Raw genomic sequence first — 16,020 nt, 5'->3', positions numbered from 1 at the left:
CTTAAGTCAGTTCTCAAAGGTCGGATTCAGCCAACGGCGTACCACCTCTGACATATCTAGTAAAGCACTGTGACGCTCAAAAAGATCTTATTAGTGATTATTGCTCTACTTAGGTCGATAATAGAGTTGTCAGTTACTTGCAACTTCTTCTGCCCATCTTGCTGTTGCATTTTGTTCCTACCGCACACAGAGTTGATTGTGATGTCGTGTTTCTAAAGCATGCTAGTTTATGAACAGTAGTTAACATTATCCATAGCAATGGAAGTAACTGAATACACCATAAGAAACAGGAAACATTGTACAAAACAACTCTGGTATTTTAGTGTATTTCAGTTGTATATTTTTGTGTTGCCATTGTAAACGTAATTGTGGTTCATACCTCGAAAAATGTTGCTTCACTAAATAACTGGAATACTTTTTGTGATTGGTAGTGGCCTCTGAAAAACATTTTCATATTTTTGAAACAGTCACAGTCAATTTATAGTCATAATGGCTTTAAATTGTTACATGAACTTAGTGATGGGGTACCAAAGCACCGGACTGATTGAGAAATCGCTCGTCTATTGTAGCCAGTATAGCGGATCTCGCATTTCGCCGAGAAAAAACGATAGAGGTTACGGGAAGGACGCTCGAGGACGTCACAGTCACAAATTAATGGGACGCGCCAGAGCAAAGCAGAACGGCTGTTTCTTCTGCTGAGCGCGCCGGTGTCGGCAAAGTGATCTCAGGAACCGAATTTCACGCCCTGCGGCCGCGTTTCGAGGTCGCCCTGGGTGGCCTTCCGAGGCCTTGGGTGAGAGGTACGCCGCGCACAGTGAGTCGGCAGTCGACACAGACCAACTTATCGCCCGGCAGCAGTTATGCAGCTGCAACTCGCAGAGCAACAGTTTCACATTATTGATACTCTGTGACACGGTGAACTTGTATGCTCTTCTGCCATTCGCGCATTCCTTTAAAACACGGCGAGGTGGCTGATCGTGGGTTATCTGAAACATCACAAATAGAGAATAGGGTGCGCACAAAATATCCTGGCCTGTAGCTGTGCAGACGATGCGCTAGTGGCGGTGGGAGGGGTGCAGTCTTCGTTGTGAAAGGGGGGAGGGGTTGTAATTCGACAGCTGAAGCCTGTGCACCAAGTCATATTTCGCGTAACATGTAAGCTACAGCTGGCGAGTCTGCAATCGATCGTACTGACAGGTTATGTCAGCGCGACCAATAATATGACACAGCCGGCCACGCGGGGTAGCCGCGCGGTGTAGGGCTCCTTGTCACGGACCGTGCGGCTCCCTCCGTCAGAGGTTCGAGTCCTCCCTCGTGCATGGATGTGTGTATTTGTCCTTAGCGTAAGTTAGTTTAAGTTAGATGAAGTAGTGTATAAGCTTAGGGACCGATGACCTCCCATAAGCTCTTACCACAAATTTCCAAGTCCAACATACAGCCATTCAGAGTCATTAGTTTCACACTAGACCATCGAAAAAGAAATAAACACAGGATAAATCGAAAGCGAAACAAGATCGACCATGTACTGCCAGAAGGAAATCACACAAAACAGAAAAGAGTTAAAAATGTAGTTTGTCAGACAACGTCATTTACTAGCATACTGACAATCTAAAATAAAGGAGCAATCAAGAAATGAAGCCTTGGGAAGTACTTGTAGCTTCTTCAGTAGGTCCAGTGTTAGAATGTTTGCCATTCGCATAAGGTCGATTTAAAGAAAGACACTGAAACAAAATCTTAGCAGTAATCCTCGCATATTCAAGTCTAAACTGAAGGATTTCCCCATCGATTACTCCTTCCATTCTATCGGAGAGTTCCTGGTAAAATAAAGCTAACTCCTGTGTTATATTGTTGATTATGGTAATATATCTCCACAGCTTGTCATCTGCAGAGCATTCGTGTACATCTTATTTTATTTCAATATCTTAAAGATAGGTGCGAAACAGCAACTATGTAAATCTCAAGAGGTTGAAAAATCATCCAACCAGCTGCGAAGAAAGGATTATTAGTTATTAGACCTTGACCTAGATTTTGATATTTGTAAAAAGTTAACTGTTCTAGCATTTTGCCTTAGTCTCTGGCATGATGTACACGCAACGTACGCAAATATTTTATCCTATGATGCCTATTACTATTTTCTGTTGACGAGAGCCTCTACCTGTGGGCATTTACTAGTGAGCATTCATTCTGAAGTGCGACATATATAATTTGGTTGCTATCTAAAGCCATGGTTTAGCATACTTCTTGTTTTGTCAATTTTATATGTGCCAAGAGCGGCTCGGCTTCATCAAATCTAATGTACCATCATATGATGTAAAAGGCCCACTCCTATCTGAAAATGATATTTTTACAAATATCGCAACCTAGGTCAAGGGCTAATAGACATTTGTTTGCAACTGATTGACTAATTTTTCAACCGCTTCTTATTTTATTTATGTTAATTTCATGTACTGACTCTCCCCATGAGCATGGAGATTTGATTCCCAATTTGGTCCTACGGAACTAGATGCGTAAATTAAAAAAAAAAAAAAAAAAAAGTAGACGTGCTGCTAATACGTTACCGGTAAGTTTGATGAACACTCTAGGATTATGAAAATGCTAGGAGGCGGTCTCTTTGCGAAACACAACTGAGAACGTTCAGAAATCCAGGATTTGCGACAGGACAGTCTTACTGCCATGTAACGACCACAAAGGCATGAAATCTGGACTCGTACGGAAGGATAAAGACAATCACTTTTCTCTCACTCCATTTGCGAGCAGGAAGGGAAACGACGAGCTGTGGTATAACTTACACTCTGCCGTGCACCGTACTGTGGCTTGTAGAGTGTGTGTGTAGATGTAGATGTAGATATACCCTGAGAAGACCAGAGGAGGGTAGCATCTGATACACCACTCTCCCAGAAAATGAAAACAGCCTTGAGCCGTCCATCCCGCCCCGCCAAGCAGACATATATTTATTTATATCAGTTTGGAGAGAGTCAAAAGATGTAAAGGTTATTGACCAGTAGCAAGTGCACCCATAGAAATTTGTTATGCAATCTCAAAACTGTTTAGTTGTTCATCGTTTAAAACATTGTGATTTGATCCTCCTCCATCCACCCCCTCACATCGTGAGTACGTTCTTCACTGTCACTTTAATTCCTTTTAGAATTCAGACTGATTAAAATTTTGTGACTTCTTTGCTTATCTGCAGAAATGTTGTGTTGTGGGCAGTGCGAGGTTCAGTCACCAGAAACAACGACATAAAAACAAAATTGTGTTAGAACTCCCCGAAGATTACTGTATGGCCAAATACTCTATTGATGCTTAACGCAACTTTATAGTTACGGGCAATTGCTTTCTTGAAAGACAATAAATTGTGGGAAAAAGTTTGTAAGCAGTAACGGTACGATGTAAATAAAATATCATGACACTTGTTACCTGCATTATAGTGTAGTACATAGCACTGCGTATCAACTGAAGTACTTGGAGTAGCCAGTCCACTAGTCAATTCGGAAGGCAGTAACTAATTACGAGGGAGGTAACTCAGCGATGCAGAGTAGTAAAACACTAGATTGCACTGCAGTACGTTTTATACCGAAACAGTCACCGGTGTAACGGCCGCTAATGTTAGTTGCTCCCACGTGGTGGTAGCATTTGTGGTCTTACCTGCTTAAACATCAAGATTACATAAGCACGTCGGGACATGTACATCATATGACCTTCATAGCACCATCCGTTACAATTTTCGTTAGTAACTGAATTTAAATTGTTGTGACGCCGCATTTCAAATTGTTCACACCAAGCATTTACGACAAATTTCTGTGAGAAATAATGATCGCAGAGACAGTTGAGGCACCTAGAGCCATAAGGGCCCACAGCAGAGATACAGAGTTTTGAGAAAAATAGAAGTTCGTTCAAATCAAGTTTGTAGGCAAACTACTAGTCTCATTGGTTTGACTTGCTGTTTAACCACGTCTCAACACAATAAATTTCCTCTAAAAATTCAAGTACCCGTTTTATACTATGAAATTTTAGTTAATATTTAGGATTGTCACTATTCATGTTAATCCAAAAAAATGGCTCTGAGCACTATGGGACTCAACATCTGTGGTCATAAGTCCCCTAGAACTTAGAACTACTTAAACCTAACCAACCTAAGGACATCACACACATCCATGCCCGAGGCAGGACTCGAACCTGCGACCGTAGCAGTCGCGCGGTTCCTGACTGAGCGCCTAGAACCGCAAGACCACCGCGGCCGGCCCATGTTAATCCACAAAATTTTCATATACAGGCTAGTGGCAATAGTGTCTTCTTGACTGTTGTGTAGTGTGTAATTAAGGTGAAACCAGATTCAGAACATAAATAACAGATACTAAATGTATCACACGCGCAATTACGGCCTATCCCAACACTTCATGGTCTTCGTTATCATCATTTTCGTGGAGCACATTCTGTGATTTGAGGTTCAGATAAAACCGTCTGTTCATTTTAGGCACGAAATCTAGTAGTTTATTTCAGTCTGTTTGTTTCAAGCCGGATCTAGTCGTTTTGTTAAGCCTTCCACGTAAGTATTTGGGCACTAGATTTTGCAGTGCATCTACAAACTGTGGGTAAATGGCAAATTGTGGGCTCTGTCGATATGATTTGAAGAAAATGGTTGCCTTCCACGACCCCAATAAAGAATACAACGGTTTATGGCAACCTATCGAAAACTTCATCTTTGAAAATTTTCTGAAATGTACATAGTTACCACGAACATCAAGCTGCCGTTTGGTAGTGAGGTCGGTAACACTTTGTTATACAAATTGAAAAGCTGAGACCATGGAACGTGATATTATGGTGCGACATTCCTTCAAAAGTTTCCAGTTTTCTTGCAGAAATAGGCGCCAGTGTAGCCAGAGAGCCTTCTTTTTTTTTCATTAGTTTTGTGGCTGGTTTGAAGCGGCCCGACACGAATTCCTCTCCTGTGCCAACCTCTTCATCCCAGAGTGGCACTTACTATCTAACTCCTCAATTATTTGCATGATATATTCCAATCTCTGTCTTCCTCTACAGTTTGTGCCTTCTACAGCTCCCTCTAGCATCATGGAAGTCATTTCCTAATGTCTTAAAAGATGTCCTATCACCCTGTCCCTTCTCCTCGTCAGTATATACTAAATATTCCTTTCGTCTCTGATTCTGCGCAGAACCTCCTCATTCCTTACCTTTACAGTCCACCTAATTTTCGACATTCATCTGTAGCACCACATCTCCAATGCTTCGATTCTCCTGTGTTCCGGTTTTCCCACAGTCCATGTTTCGTCACCATGCAATGCGCTGCTCCAAATGTACATTCTCATAAATTTCTTACTCTAAGGCCTAGGTTTGATACTAATATACTTCTCTTGGCCAAGAATGCCCTTTTCGCGAGTGCTAGTCTGCTTTTGATGTCCTCCTTGCTCCGTCCGTCATTAGTTATTTTGCTGCCTATGTAGAAGAATTCCTTAACTTCACATACTTCGTGACCATCAATCCCGATGTTAAGTTTCTCACTGTTCTCGTTTCTGCTTCTTCTCATTACTTTCGTCTTTCTTCGCTTTACTCTCAAGTCATATTCTGTACTCACTAGGCTGTTCAGTCCCTACAGCAGATCACGTAATTCTTCTTCACTTTCACTCAGGATAGCATTGTCATCAACGAATCTTATCATTGATATCCTTTCACCCTGAATTTTAATCCCACTTCTGAACCTTTATTTTATTTACATCATAGTTTCTTCGATGTACAGATTGAACAGTAGGGGCAAAATACTTTATCCCTGTCTTACACCCTTTTTATTTATATTACACATTATACTTTATATTACCTGTCTATCTCTGTAGCTTACCCCTATTTTTCTCAGAATTTCGAACATATTGCACCATTTTACATCGTCGACGATTTTTTTAGGTCGAAAAATCCTATGAATGGGTCTCGATTTTTCTTAGTCTTGTTCCCATTATCAGCTGCAACGTCAGGATTGCCTCTCTGGTGCCTTTACCTTCCCTAAAACCAAAGTGATTCTCATCTAAAACATCCTCAATTTTCTTTTCCATTCTTCTGTATACTACCCTTGTCAACAACTTGGATTCATGAGTTGTTAAGCTGATTATGCAATAATTCTCTTACTTATCAGCTCTTGCAGTCTTCGGAATTGTGTGGATGTTTCTCCGGAAGTCAGATGGTATGTTGCCAGACTGATACATTCTACATACCAACGTAAATAGCCGTTTTGTTGCCACTTCTCCCAATAATTTTAGAAATTCTGATGGAATATTATCAATCTCTTCTGCCGTATTTGATCTTAAGTCTTCCAAAGCTCTCTTAAATTCTGATTCTGATACTGTATCTCCTATCTCTTCTAAATCGACTCCTGTTTCTTCTTCTATCATATCAGATCTTCCCCCTTAACAGACACCTTCAATATAGTATTTCCACCTATCTGGTATCTCCTCTCCATTTAACAATGGAATTCCCGTTTCAATCTTAATGTTATCACCCTTCGTTTTAATTTCATCGAGGGCTGTTTTGACCATTCTATATACTGAGTCAGTCCTTCCGACAATAATTATTTTCGATTTCTTCACATGTTTCATGCAAGCATTTCGTCCTAGTTTCCCTGCTCTTCCTATTTATTGCATTGCTCAACGACTTGTATTTCTGTATTCCTGAATTTCACTCATCATTTTTGTACTTGTTTCTTTCATCGATCAACTGAAGTATTTCTTCTTTACCCATTGTTTCCTCGTAGTTACCTTCTTTGTACCTATGATATTCTTTCCAGTTTCTGTGAATGCACCTTTCAGAGATGTCCATTCCTCTTCAACTGTACTGCCTACTGAGCTATTCCTTATTGCTGTATCTATTGCCTTAGAGAAATTCAAGCGTATCTTTTCATTCCTTAGTACTTCCGTATCTTTGCGTACTGATTCTTCCTGACTAATCGCTTTAACTTCAGCCTACTCTTCATATTACATCGTCATCTGAGTCTGTATCTTCTCCTAATCCAGTATCTGATTTCGGCATCTCTGTCTGGAAATGATGTAATCTATCGGAAACTTCTCGTATCCCCTCGTGTTGTGATTCTTGAACATAGTCTTCGCTGTTAGTAGCTGAAATTTATTACAGAACTTAGTCTTTCTCCTCTCTCATTCCTTCTCCCTAGCCTATATTTTTCTGTAACGATTTCTTCTGCTCCTTTCCCTACAACTGCAGTCCAGTCTCCCATTAGTATTAGATTTTCATCTTCCTTTACGTACTATATTACCTTTTCAATATCCTCATATCATTTGTCTGTCTCTTCATCTTCAGCTTGGGAAATCGTCCCTGGACTAACGTTGTCGGTGTTGGTTTGCTGTCGATTCTGATAAGAACAACCCTATCACTGAACTGTTCACTGCAACGCACTCTCTGCCCTACCTGCGTATTCACACCGAATCCTACTCCCGTTATACCACTTTATTTTTTTATTGATATTACCATCTGTCCAAAAATCCTTGTTTTCTTTCCATTTCAATTCACTGAGCCCTAATTTTTGTATCTAGACTGAGCGTTGTTACCGCAATGAAAATTTGTGCTTTGGGCCCTTACAGAAATGGATATTAGGGAAATCGGTGAGACAGCTTTTTGCAAATTTAATATATAGGGTGTGTGGATACAGCATTCATGAAGCTGGTTCACCATAAGATCAACAGATGTCACGAGTAGGCATACACGCTGCAATCTCAAAATCTACTAAGTGTGCTTTTGGCCCTTGTGGTTCTCAGCACCTCACTTGTAAAAGACGTTTTTCGGTGGATTGTTCAGAACATTTTTAAAAGTTCCACTGAGCTTGTAGGATACCTGCAATATTTTCTTTCTTCTCTAACTAGATCTGCAGGATGGTACGAAATACGTTTGCATATCGTATTCTGGTTTTGTATCTGGTACTATCCCATAGCAGTAGAAGCCATTTTCAATTTGTTTCCGTATTACGAGTCTCATAATTTCCTTTCTGCACTAAATAAGTGTGGATCAAGGAATCGCCATCATACGGTAATAACAGAAAGGAAAAATTAAATGAGTTGTATTTCGGTAGCGGCCTCTGACAAATACATACTCAAAATTTGTGCACGGACTCCGACACTGATTTAAAAATAAATTTATTTGCCGAAACAGAAAGAGTATAATAGCAAATTCTGAGATATTTTATTTTGGTGATCACAGAAGCCTCAGATAATCCTACATTTCTACACACATTTTCGTATTGTTTTACATGAGACATATTTTCACTAAGGCAGTTATTACAAGGGTGGCGAATATAATTTTAAGTTTCGTTTAATTTACGTCTATGATCACAAACTTTTTGTTAACAGATTACCGGTTTCGGTCTTTAATGACCATCTTCAGATCTGTTTCATAAAAAAGTCCTAACGTACTGCAGCCATAGTGGCATCGTCAAATGTTAAATGCGGCATCAGCACCAGCATCGTCAAATACATATAAATAACATCACATGTACGAGTCATGTTGTCAGTAGTACTACTGTTTAAAACAAGCTGCCGAATATAATTTTTTTGACACGGGTTACATGTTAAGTTGCTACACAACTAGCGAAACCTAAAATGGCACAAAACTATCCAACAGTTATTCACAGTTGAAAACTTTCATATGTCATTGTGCACTCTTTCTCTGAATGTAGATACAATAATTACATGCATAAAGGTACAGAAAACAGCTCTTGATTGTTATTCTGTTAATAACAGTTGACGTCGCTAGTAGTTTGACGGTTACCAGGTTCGCATAAGCTCTGCAAATCCCGCTGGTTGCACCCGCCGACATTGTGAAACTCACTCCAATTTGAAACCGGTCCGTCGAAGTATCGTGTTCAGTCAAGGACCTGACGTATACATGATTATTATGGTCGACATAAAGGTATTAATCTAGCCACGGAATTTCCGGCTGTAAAATTACATTGCTTCTCCTCCCACCAAGCACCCATCTTTCTGTGCTTGTAGGCTATTAAGACCATTCGCTGATGCGGTACAAGAAATTGCAGTGAAAAAAGTTGCAACTCCTCAATGGTAACGACACACGGCAGTTAGACAAGGTCGCTTGCGTAATGTAGATCAAAGCATTTCATCTAGAAGAGGTGTCTGTCTAACCAGGGCCGCGCTGTAAGAAGTGCGACAGTTTCGTGTTTTAAAGCACGCAGTACTATTCACGGGTGAAATTCTTTCTTTGTCATACCGTTTTCACAAAAATGTATGCAGCTAAAATTTATGGCTGAATGTTGATAGCAATTTTACTATTAAGTAAAATGATGGGAAACGTTATTAACAGCATAATAAGATACTTACAACGATGTTGTTAGTATTTATCAGTCATTTGGTCTATCGTTTGCTGTGATGAGAAACATCAATGAAGGATATGAACTAGAAGTGGCAACAGATAACATAACTGGAATAGTAACCGATTACTGAATATTTGCTGTTATTCTAGTGATAGATTATCTAATTTGTTGTAATTTTGCATAACTGCCATACTCTGCACCATTTGTTACCTATAGTGCGTACTTAGGCCTGATCTCTGATGGCACACTGGTCGTACTTCCATGTATATAAACGGTTATTATCGTAGAGATATAAACACTGGATTCTAGTGTTATCACTTACGTTGGAATAGCCTATTTTGATGCGAGGATTAATGCTAGACTATATCGTTCACGAATAATTGTGATGTACATAAATTTAACCTACAATGTCATGGAGACATTATAAAAAATCATATGATTTCGTAAGCTTCCACGTCCAGCGTAACTGTGAATAAAGCGATTTTGACTTTAGACCACGTCTTTAGGAAACGCTAAAGGAACTCAATTTCCGACGGTTAAGCGCCCTGATGAGAACCACTGCGAAATCTGTCTGAACTTCGGAAATTTAGTTGCCTTAGTGTTTCATAATGACACGCCCATTTACTCAAAATTACTTCATTAAAAAAAATCATTTGACCGTTAATTTGTAGTACTATAGATTTTACTAAACTCATGACACTTGGCTGCATTAGAACTACTTATTTATTTGCCACCGATTACGGCCAACGACCATCATCTGACACCTGAACAAACGTTAAAAACCGAAAATAAAAACAAATCTTGAAGTACAGAACGTTATAAATACAAGAAAATATAAAACGTAGTTTACGAAAAATTTGCTAATACAAGTCACATGTCGATCACTTTGTGCCATAAAATTGCGCTAGCTGACAAACTCACGAATAATAACGCAGAAGAATAGTATTTTCCCCATACCTACTCATTAGTTACGTGATACACACACCTTCTCTTTAGTATCGTTTTGTAGCACCACATTTCAATAGCTTCCATTGTCTTTTCATATAAACTGTCTGTCGTCCTTGTTTCACTTCCATTCATGGCTACACTACATACAAATTGTTTCAGAGAAGATTTCCTAACATTTCAATCTTTAATCGATGTCAGAAACTTCTTTTCTTCATAAACGCGTTCTTGCCATTGCCAGTCTACATTTTATATCCTCGGCCATCATCTAATTTCCTCAGAATCGCTCGGTTTAATTCCACTACATTCCATTATTCTCGTTTTGGTTTTTTGGATGTTTTTCTCATATCCTCTTTTCAAGAAACTGTCTGTTCTGTTCGACTGCTCTTCCAAGTCCTTTGCTGTCTCTGACAGAATTACAGTGTCATCGAAAAACCTCAAAGTATGTATTTCTTCTACCTGATCTTTATTTTCTATACCATATTTCTCTTTTGTTTCCTTTACTACTTGCAAATTGTATAAATTGAACAGCATCGGGGATACGTTCCAATTCTGTGGCACTCCCTTCTCAAGCACTACTTCCCTTTCATGCCCCTCGACTCTTGTAACTACCATCTGGTTTTCATACAATCTGTACGTACACTACTGGCCATTAAAATTGCTACACCAAGAAGAAATGCAGATGATAAATGGGTATTCATTGCACATATATATTATACTAGAACTGACATGAGATTACATTTTCACGCAATTTGGGTGCATACGTCCTGAGAAATCAGTACCCAGAACAACCACCTCTGGCCGTAATAACGGCCTTGATACGCCTGGACATTGAGCGAAACAAAGCTTGGATGGCGTGTACAGGTACAGCTGCCCACGCAGCTTCAACACGATACCACAGTTCAAGAGTAGTGACTGGCATATTGTGGCGAGCCAGTTGCTTGGCCACCATTGACCAGACGTTTTCAATTGGTGAGAGATCTGGTGAATGTGCTGGCCAGGGCAGCAGTCGAACATTTTCTGTATCCAGAAAGGCCCGTCAGGACCTGCAACATGCGGTCGTGAAATGTAGGGTTTCGCAGGGATCGAATGAAGGTAGAGCCACGAGTCGTAAGACATCTGAAATGTAACGTCCACTGATCAAAAAGTGCCATCAATGCGAACAAGAGGTGACCGAGACGTATAACCAATGGCACCCCATACCACACGCCGGGTGATACGCCAGTATGGCGCTTCCAATGTGCGTTCACCGCGATGTCACCAAACACGGATGCGACCATCATGATGCTGTAAACAGTACCTGGATTCATCCAAAAAATGACGTTTTGCCATTCGTGCACCCAGGTTCGTCGTTGAGTACACCATCGAAGGCGCTCCTGTCTTTGATGCAGCGTCACGGGTAACCGCAGCCATGGTCTCTGAGCTGGTAGTCCATGCTGCTGCAAACGTCGTCGAACTGTTCGTGCAGATGGTTGTTGTCTTGCAAACGTCCCCATTTGTTGGCTCAGGGATCGAGACGCGGCTGCACGATCCGTTACAGCCATGCGGATATGATGCCTGTCATCTCGACTGCTAGTGATACGAGGCCGTTGCGATCCAACACGGCGTTCCGTATTACCCTCCTGAACCCACCGATTCCATATTCTGCTAACAGTCATTGGATCTCGACCGACGCGAGCAGCAGTGTTACAATACGATAAACCGCAATCGCGATAGGCTACAATCCGACCTTTATCAAAGTCGGAAACGTAATGGTACGCATTTCTCCTCCTTACAAGAGGAATCACAACAACGTTTCACCAGGTAACGCCAGTCAACTGCTGTTTGTGTGTGAGAAATCGGTTGGAAACTTTCCTCATGTCAGCAAGCTATAGTTGTCGCCACCGGCACCAACCTTGTGTGAATGCTCTGAAAAGCTAATCATTTGCATATCACAGCATCTTCTTCCTGTCGGTTAAATTTCGCGTCTGTAGCACGTCATCTTCGTGGTGTATCAATTTTAATGGCCAGTAGTGTAGATCTTCGCTTCCTGTGTTTGACACCTCCTACCTTCAGAATTTCAAAGAGCATATTCCAGTCGATATTGTCGAAAACTTTCAGCAAATCCACATATGCTAAAAACGCAAGTCTGCTTTTCCTTAACCTATCTTCTTGCTTTCGCTTAACCTGTCTTCTAAGATAGATATTGCATCGCGTATTCCCACGTTTCACCGGAACCCAACCTGGTCTTCCCCGAGGTCGGCTTCTAGCAGTTTAATTATTAAACTGATAGTTCGGTAATATTCACACTTGTCTGCATCTGAAGCGTATCCTGTGTCAAACGTAGATTGTAATTAATGAAAGTCCTTGCCATGTACGAAACTTATTTTTCATGCTAGGCATCTCTGAAAGTTAGCTGTGAAATTCGGAAATTGATATACACACACGTTTTGTGGAGGAAGGGTAAAGATTCCCCGATAGCTTGTGAGTCCGCACCAGAGACCAACACGGAGTTAACTTAAAGTGACGTGAGGCGAGTTTAACGACGACCTCAGGCGATGAGGTGCCAAGCAATGCGGATCGGAATGTCAGAGGCCCTCCTACGTGGTCAGCCAGCTGTGAGGAATGTGAGTCGCTTGCCATGCGGGCGAGGCTTCAGGGAAGTGCAGTGCGGTAAGCCGAGTTTGAGCCGAGGTGTGGGCCTGTTGCGGCTCGCGCGCGCCTGGCGAAAGCTAGCAGGCACGGGCCGTGGCGTCGCACTCGGCCGACCCCTGGGAATTCGCTCATTTGCGTAAGCAGCGTGGAGCCGCGCGGCCGAGCGAGCAGCTCGCCGCGCCGCGTTAATTGCCCTCATGGCGGCACGGCGGGACGGTACCGCTTCATTCATGAGCGCCACTGCGCCTGGCTCTAATTATTACCGTCTCACTGAGCTCCAACAGAGCGGGGCGTACGTTGGTGAACTGAGAGCTTCATACTTACCAAGACGCTAGCAAAATTTCCTTCTACTAAACAACTACATTCGTATTCCGCAAGCCACCGTACAGTGACAGCGTAGTGTACGCTACCTTGTACCACTGCCGGTCATTCCCTTTCCATTTCCACTGTCAAACAGAGCGATGGAAAAGGAACAGTGTATACAGGGTGTTCCGAAACCATTCGTTCAAATTAGTACAGCAGGTAGAGAACATTAGATATACATAGATTACCCAGAACATTATGACCAACGACCTACAGTACTGGCCATTAAAATTGCTACACCACGAAGATGACGTGCTACAGACGCGAAATTTAACCGACAGGAAGAAGATGCTGTGATAAAATGGTTAGCTTTTCAGAGCATTCACACAAGGTTGGCGCCGGTAGCGACACCTACAACATGCTGACATGAGGAAAGTTTCCAACCGATTCCTCATACACAAACAGCAGTTGACCGGCGTTGCCTGGTGAAACTTTATTGTAATGCCTCGTGTAAGGAGGAGAAATGCGTACCATCGCGTTTCCGACTTTGATAAAGGTCGGATTGTAGCCTATCGCGCTTGCGGTTTATCGTGTCGCGACATTGCTGCTCGCGTTGGACGAGATCCAATGACTGTTAGCAGAATGTGGAATCGGTGGGTTCAGGAGGGTAATACGGAACGCCGTGCTGGATCGCAACGGCCTCGTATCACTAACAGTCGAGATGACAGGCATCATATCCGCATGGCTGTAACGGATAGTGCAGCCATGTCTCGATCCCTGAGTCAACAGGTGAGGACCTTTGCAAGACAACAACCATCTGCACGAACAGTTCGACGACGTTTGCAGCAGCATGGACTATCAGCTCGGAGACCATGGCTGCGGTTACCCTTGACGCTGCACCACAGACAGAAGCGCCTGCGATGGTGTACTCAACGACGAACCTGGGAGCACCAATGGCAAAACGTCATTTTTTCGGATGAATCCAGGTTCTGTTTACAGTATCATGATGGTCGCATCCGTGTTTGGCGACATCGCGGTGAACGGACATGGGAAGCGCGTATTCGTCATCGCCATACTGGCGTATCACCCGGCGTGATGGTATGGGGTGCCATTGGTTACACGTCTCGGTCACCGCTTGTTCGCATTGACGGCACTTGGAACAGTGAACGTTACATTTCAGTTGTGTTACGACCCGTGCCTCTACCCTTCATTCTATCCCTCCGAAATCCTATATTTCAGCAGGACAATGCACGACCACATGTTGCAGGTCCTGTACGGGCCTTTCTGGATACAGAAAATGTACGACTGTTGCCCTGTTTAGCACATTCTCCAGATCTCTCACCAATCGAAAACGTATGGTCAATGGTGGCTGAGCAACTGGCTCGTCGCAATACGCCAGTCACTACTCTTGATGAATTGTGGTATCGTGTTGAAGCTGCATGGGCAGCTGTACGTGTACACGCCATTCAGACTGTGTTTGACTCAATGCGCAAGCGTATCAGGGCCGTTATTACGGCCAGAGACCATGAATCCTGCAGGGATGGCCATAAATCCGTAAGAGTTTGAGGGGTTGGAGATCTCTTCTGAACAGCACGTTGCAAGTCATCCCAGATATGCTTAGTAATAATCATGTCTGGGGAGATTGGTGGCCAGCGGAAGTGTGTAAACTCAGAGGAGTGTTCCTGGAACTACTCTGTAACAATTCTGGACGTGTAGGGTGTCGCATTGTCCTGCTGGAATTGCCCAAGTCCATCGGAATGCACAATGGACATGAATGAATGCAGGCGACGAGACAGGATGCTTACGTACTGTGTGGCGCGCATCATCTAAAAGTGTTTGTTACGAAAATTATGTTATTTATGTCACACTATGTGTCATACTTGCGAGATACTTATATCGTCTGTTCACGGATGAAATACATGTGTTATTTCTATTTTTTTAAGACACGCTGCTGAAAACACTGAAGTACAGTTGTGATATTCCCGCACGAAATCCAAGAAAAGGCCGTCGTGAAGTGTTCAGGACAACTCAACACCCGAAGACCATACCACTGCGACACATACTTGAAAAAAAAAACCACACGAAATCGCTGCCGAAGAGGTTTCCCAATTTAAAAAAATTAACGTGCGTGGAAAACTAACAAAACAGCCTACCATTTAATCGCAGAAACGGAAAGGCTAAGGAGATATCAGTTGTTTCGCGACTAAGAAACGACACAAGGCAAATAAAGTAATTGTGGTAGGAACATACTGCTTCGACCTAAGTTCATTAGGACTTACGAACGTGTGGAGGTTAAAATTGCATTTACATTGTCTACGTGTTCTCCATTGCGTGCTCTTGTTGGCAATAGTATTGATTAAAAGTGAACTCGATGTATCATGAGTTGGATGTGGGCAGCTAGTGGCATTGCTCGTTCTTAATTTCCTATGTTTCCTAAATGACGTTGGATGGTATTGTGCACTGCTTAAGCAAAAGAGCCGTTAAATGGGACAAAGAGTCATTAAGAAGCCAGTACTGGCCGCGAATAAGCAAAGCCACGTGGTTTTAGTATGACATGGTTTTATGATCACGCAAAGGGAAATTTCAGTAAACTAAAAAATCAAATATAAAACTCCTTGGTAAAGGCGATGTAATATTCATATGCTTTGGTTACATGATAGGTAGCTCTAAATTACCTACAGCAATTCGTCTCAAATGTTACGCAAAAACAATTAAATTCCTACGTTTACTACTTACTTGACTTGAATCATTTTACTCCTACGGAGGCATAAAGCATTCAGGAGAGCTCGCCATCCATTTCTGTGTTT

The 16,020-nt window shown here is 42.1% G+C and overlaps 1 protein-coding gene across 1 annotated transcript in view; it reads left to right on the top strand.

The window, feature by feature from the left end:
• Positions 1 to 16,020, top strand: part of LOC126237304 (uncharacterized) — a 501,575-nt gene that overhangs the window by 322,143 nt on the left and 163,412 nt on the right. The gene's annotated exons all lie outside the window — the stretch shown is intronic.

Source organism: Schistocerca nitens, chromosome 2, assembly GCF_023898315.1.
Source record: "Schistocerca nitens isolate TAMUIC-IGC-003100 chromosome 2, iqSchNite1.1, whole genome shotgun sequence".
Taxonomy (NCBI): Eukaryota; Metazoa; Arthropoda; class Insecta; order Orthoptera; family Acrididae; genus Schistocerca; species Schistocerca nitens.
The sequence above is the reverse complement of the archived record's forward strand: the minus strand, read 5'-3'. Positions and strand labels throughout refer to the sequence as shown.